We start from the raw sequence: 5,812 nt of genomic DNA, 5'->3' as shown, positions 1-5,812 counted from the left end.
GAGCACACATATGAACAGCTTCTGTCTGCAAGAAGTTCCCTTAGTCGGGCTACTGTCTCACTAACAAGAAAGGCAGTGCTATATCAAAATCAACGCATTTTTGAGCAGGGGGACAAGAGTAGTAAACTTCTAGCCTACCTGTCTAAACCCCAGAACAACTCTACAGCAATATCCCACATTCGCCAAGATGACGGCACACTTACCACAGAACCCAAAACCATTGCACAACAATTTGCCTCCTACTATAAAAACCTATACACAACTACAGTCACCTACACTAAGGCACAACTAATGCAATACCTAGCAAGCATCCCTATTCCAAAATTAACCCCAGCAGATAGGGCATACCTAGATGCCCCAATTACAAGGCAAGAAATTGCCGACGCAATTGCCACCCTTCCCCCCCAATAAGACCCCAGGTCCAGATGGACTACCATCCAACTGGTATAAGGCACTATCTGAAAATATTCCCACTAAACTACTAGAAACTCTGCAATATGCTTATGATAACCAAGCGCTACCCGCTTCCTTTGCTGAGGCGCTAATAGTGGTCATTCCGAAGCCGGGTAAAGATCCTTCCCTCTGCTCCTCATACCGCCCCATTTCTCTAATCAACACAGATGCCAAAATTCTGGCGGTGAGGCTCCAACGGGTGGTTCCTGACCTTCCTGATCAATCAGGCTTTATGCCCGGGAGATCCACTGACATTAATCTAAGGAGACTCTTTACCAACCTACAAATCCCTCACTTAGAGACGGACACCAGAGCTGTCGCCTCCCTTGACTCTGCCAAAGCTTTTGACTCAATTGAATGGGGATACCTATGGGAGGTCCTGTCCGACTTCGGCTTTGGCCAATCATTTTTAAAGTGGATCAAGCTGTTATACCAACGTCCCACAGCAAGAGTCAGAGTAAATGGGATTACATCTCTCCCATTCTCTCTGGAAAGAGGGACTCGTCAAGGCTGTCCCCTCTCACCAATATTATTTGCCCTAGCAATAGAGCCCCTAGCCATACTGATCAGAAACACCCCGGGTATTAAGGGCCTTACGTACGGCAATATCAAAGAAAAAGTATCACTGTATGCAGACGACCTACTAATATATCTCGCAGATCCCAGGGATTCGCTGACCTCTCTGTTGCAACTAGTGGACAACTTTGGCCACTATTCCGGTCTGCGAATCAACTGGGATAAATCAATCCTTTGTCCTGTAGATCCGCTTCAACCACAACCCGTAGTACCCAATATACCTCTGAAGTGGGCCAACCAATTTAAATACTTGGGGGTCTGGATAACGGTGGATTTTACTAAATACATGTCACTCAACCTAGACCCCTTACTTGCAGATCTTAAAACCCGACTGGCCCAATGGTCCAAGCTACCACTCTCACTCTGGGGCCGCATAAATATAATAAAAATGATATATCTTCCCAAATTTCTATATATACTACACAACGCCCCGGTCTTTATCCCTAAAACCTTTTTTAAGACGTTTAATCAGATTATCCTGCCATTTGTCTGGAACCATCGGCCCCCTAGAATGGCCTGGACGAAACTTTGCGCCCCCCTAACTGAGGCTTAGCCCTCCCTCACTTTTACCATTACTACCTAGCCTCGCAGATACACTACCTACACTGGTGTTTTATTCATGACCCTTATAATCCAAATACGCAGCTCCAGGCAACAATACTCGGCTCGCTGGAAGGACTGAGTAACTTTCCATATCGACACCTTAAAGACACAGGCCCACTACCAACAACCTTAACTATCCCGCATAAAGCTTGGACCATCGCACTCACTCTACTCAAACACCCGCCACCCTTACTTACGTCTAGGCTTCCTCTCTGGGTAACCAATACTTACCACAACTTAGGTCACTACACAACTTCATATATTGGCCGCGCCACAATATCAAATATCTGGGAGATCTAACAGAACACTCAACCTTCCAACATACGCACAGATCCGAGAGAAAGCTCAACAACCTGCTCTCCCTTTTTACAAATATCAGCGTTCAGGGACCAATTTGACACTCTCGCCCCTCAGCTCACTTCATTAACAGTGGAGATAATCTTTCATTCTAACAACTCAGCAAAGCTCACCTCAAATCTATACCAAAACTTACTTTCAGTAGGCCCCAAACCCTTTAACTCCGCACAAATATGGTGGACTTCCCAAATACCAGCACTCACCCAAGATGACTGGGAAGAGACAACAGACTCCATGTACAACTGTCTCATATCTACTAAAGACAGATTAATACAGTATAAAACCTTTCATCACCTCTATATCACACCATTAAGGCTGCGCCAGATGGGCCGTACCCCAACAGATAGGTGCCCGAGATGTGCAGCAAGCCCTGCTAACTTCTTTCATATGATCTGGTCATGCCCCCACATCGCTAAGTTCTGGTCGACAGTCACTAAATACCTATCAAACAACCTTCCCCAATGTGACTGCACCTGAAACCTGCTTGCTAGGAGACAACATAATTGCCCAAAACAGCTCCCGGATACGCTACAGAATATTATTGTTCTATGCATTGGATGGGCCCTACCCTGCCCACCATTACAGCCTGGAAGAATTTAGTGAATGTGGTTGCCCCTCTGTATAAACTCACGTACGAAATTAGGGGCGCACCTGACAAATTTGACAAAGTCTGGGGCCCTTGGTGTGATCTAGAGGGAAACTGAACGATCCTGCTCCCAGTTACATAATAAGCCCCCCAACGTCCTCCCAACCTGTTCTCCCACACCCTGAGTACACAAGTTCAGTAGGGGATGGATCCAAGATGTGGGAGTTACTACCAGTTACACACTCATTCAAATTAATGACATATGGTCACAGTATATGAGTCGGCCAATCGGTGAGTAGCTGATCCTGTAGCACCAGGATGGAATAAAGGGCATATAAACCCTACATTTTCTTCCCATGTATATAAGTTGGGCAAACCCCCCCCCAAACCCCACCAACTGTACTGCCTACAGCCCCCCACTCACAGCACCATCACATCCTCCCAAAACCAATGAGCAGCTTTCAGGCAGATATTTCCTCCTATAGAGACATAAACGCGGGGTGCTATAGGGTAGCTAGGAAAGCAGGCGGGGCTAATACTGACAGCTCCGCCCCCATTCCTGGAGTGACCCCCACTTCTCTCTCTTCCTGTAGATCCACGAGACCATTGAATCAATTAATCAGCTGAAGATACAAAGAGATTTCATGCTCAGTTTCTCCCGGGACCCAAAGGGTTACATACAGGACTGGCTCCTCTCCCAGAGCAGGGACCTGAAGGTAAGGCCTGGGCAAAGGCTGCTGGGATACGTAGGAGGAGCTAGTGGCACCAACCACTCCTTAAACCGCTATAATGGACTTGGACCGTCAGCATTTTCCCACCATATCTGTCAGCCCCCCTCAAGTAAGAGCCACAGTGGGCTTGGGGGGCTCAGAGACTGGGGGGCTCAGAAACTGGGGGGCTCAGAGACTGGGGGGCTTAGAGATTGGGGGGCTCAGAGACTGGGGGCTCAGAGATTGGGGGGCTCAGAGATTGGGGAGCTCAGAGATTGGGGGCTCAGGGATTGGGGGCTCAGAGATTGGGGGGCTCAAAGATTGGGGGGCTCAAAGATTGGGGGGGCTCAGAGATTGGGGGGGCTCAGAGATTGGGGGGGCTCAGAGATTGGGGGCTCAGAGATTGGGGGGGCTCAGAGACTGGGGGCTCAGAGACTGGGGGGGCTGAGAGATTGGGGGGCTCAGAGACTGGGGGGGCTCAAAAATTGGGGGCTCAGAGATTGGGGGGCTCAGAGATGGGGGGCTCAAGAGACTGGGGGGCTCAGAGATTGGGGGGCTCAGAGACTGGGGGGCTGAGAATTGGGGGGCTCAGAGATTGGGGGGCTCAGAGACTGGGGGGCTCAGAGATTGGGGGGGCTCAGAGATTGGGGGGCTCAGAGATGGGGGCTCAGAGATTGGGGGCTCAGAGACTGGGGGGCTCAGAGACTGGGGGCTCAGAGATTGGGGGGGGCTCAGAGATTGGGGGGCCAGGATTGGGGGCTCAGAGACTGGGGCTCAGAGATTAGGGGGCTCAGAGACTGGGGGGCCTAGAGATTGGGGGGCAGCCATTCCGTATCATGCGCCCCAAGCTCCAAACACCCCCCACTTTCTGTCCGGATCTCAGGACTAAGGTGCAGGCGTAGGAGCTAGCAATCTGTTCCCCAACCCTCTCTCCTCTCTTCAGATCATGACTGATGTTGTGGGGAACCCGAGCAGGAGAGGCGAGCCGACTTCTATCAGGAACCCTGGTCCCAGGAGGCTGTCAGCCGCTACTTCTATTGTAAGGTGAGTGTGCACTCATAGGCATGGAGTGTGAGTGAGGGGGTGCACTCATAGGCATGGAGTGTGAGTGAGGGGGTGCACTCATAGGCATGGAGTGTGAGTGAGGGGGTGCACTTATAGGCACGGATGTGTGAGTGAGGGGGTGCATTCATTGGCATGGAGTGTGAGTGAGGGGGTGCACTCATAGGCACGGAGTGTGAGTGAGGGGGTGCACTTATAGGCAGGAGTGTGAGTGAGGGGGTGCATTCATTGGCATGGAGTGTGAGTGAGGGGGTGCACTCATAGGCAATGGAGTGTGAGTGAGGGGGTGCACTCATAGGCATGGAGTGTGAGTGAGGGGGTGCACTTATAGGCACGGAGTGTGAGTGAGGGGGTGCACTCATTGGCATGGAGTGTGAGTGAGGGGGTGCACTTATAGCAGGAGTGTGAGTGAGGGGTGCATTCATTGGCATGGAGTGTGAGTGAGGGGGGTGCACTCATTGGGCATGGAGTGTGAGTGAGGGGGTGCACTTATAGGCAGGAGTGTTGAGTGAGGGGGTGCATTCATTGGCATGGAGTGTGAGTGAGGGGTGCACTCATAGGCAGGAGTGTGAAGTGAGGGGGTGCACTCATAGGCAGGAGTGTGAGTGAGGGTGTGCACTTATAGGCACGGAGTGTGAGTGAGGGGGTGCACTTATAGGCACGGAGTGTGAGTGAGGGGGTGCACTCATAGGCACGGAGTGTGAGTGAGGGGTGCACTCATAGGCACGGAGTGTGAGTGAGGGGGGTGCATTCTGTGCCATTGCCCCCACCCTGTGCCAGTAAAGGATTTGCCCCTCTCTCTTGCCCCCTGCAGATCCAGCAGCGCAGACAGGAGTTGGAGCAGTCCCTGGGGGTGAGGAACACGTAGGCTCCTCCTCTCTCAGCCTCGGGGCCCCTGGCGCCTCCCTTCCCGCCGTTTGGCTCTAACATGGTCCCATCACTGCTACAGACATCATGTGCCGCCCTACTGCCGCCATTGGCCCTTATACCCACCCCACTGATTGGCCCCTGGCAGTGAGCTCTCCCCATGATACTGCCCCCCTGTGCCTTGGGGCCCTCTGGTGCCCGACGCTTGGGTAAATGTATCAGAGTATCCGTGCCCTGGGCCTGCCCTAGCCTTGTGCCACGATTGTGCCATATTGTGCCATAATGTGCCCACGATTGTGCCATAATGTGCCCACGATTGTGCCATAATGTGCCCACGATTGTGCCATAATGTGCCCACGATTGTGCCATAATGTGCCCACGATTGTGCCATAATGTGCCCACGATTGTGCCATAATGTGCCACGATTGTGCCATAATGTGCCCACGATTGTGCCATAATGTGCCCATGATTGTGCCATGATTGTGCCATAATGTGCCCATGATTGTGCCATAATGTGCCCATGATTGTGCCATGATTGTGCCATAATGATTGTGCCCACGATTGTGCCCACAATTCCAATGCCATGCCAAATGCTAAG

General features: G+C 51.6%; 1 long non-coding RNA gene across 1 annotated transcript; it reads left to right on the top strand.

Annotated features, from left to right (window-relative positions):
- Nucleotides 1-1,956: 1,956 nt before the first annotated feature.
- LOC116406922 lies at nt 1,957-5,306 on the top strand. The gene is made up of 3 exons (XR_004219886.1): nt 1,957-3,291; nt 4,229-4,329; nt 5,162-5,306. It is a non-coding gene; the product is annotated as an uncharacterized LOC116406922 (long non-coding RNA).
- Nucleotides 5,307-5,812: the final 506 nt, after the last annotated feature.

Source organism: Xenopus tropicalis, chromosome 8, assembly GCF_000004195.4.
Source record: "Xenopus tropicalis strain Nigerian chromosome 8, UCB_Xtro_10.0, whole genome shotgun sequence".
Lineage (NCBI taxonomy): Eukaryota > Metazoa > Chordata > Amphibia > Anura > Pipidae > Xenopus > Xenopus tropicalis.
The sequence above is the reverse complement of the archived record's forward strand: the minus strand, read 5'-3'. Positions and strand labels throughout refer to the sequence as shown.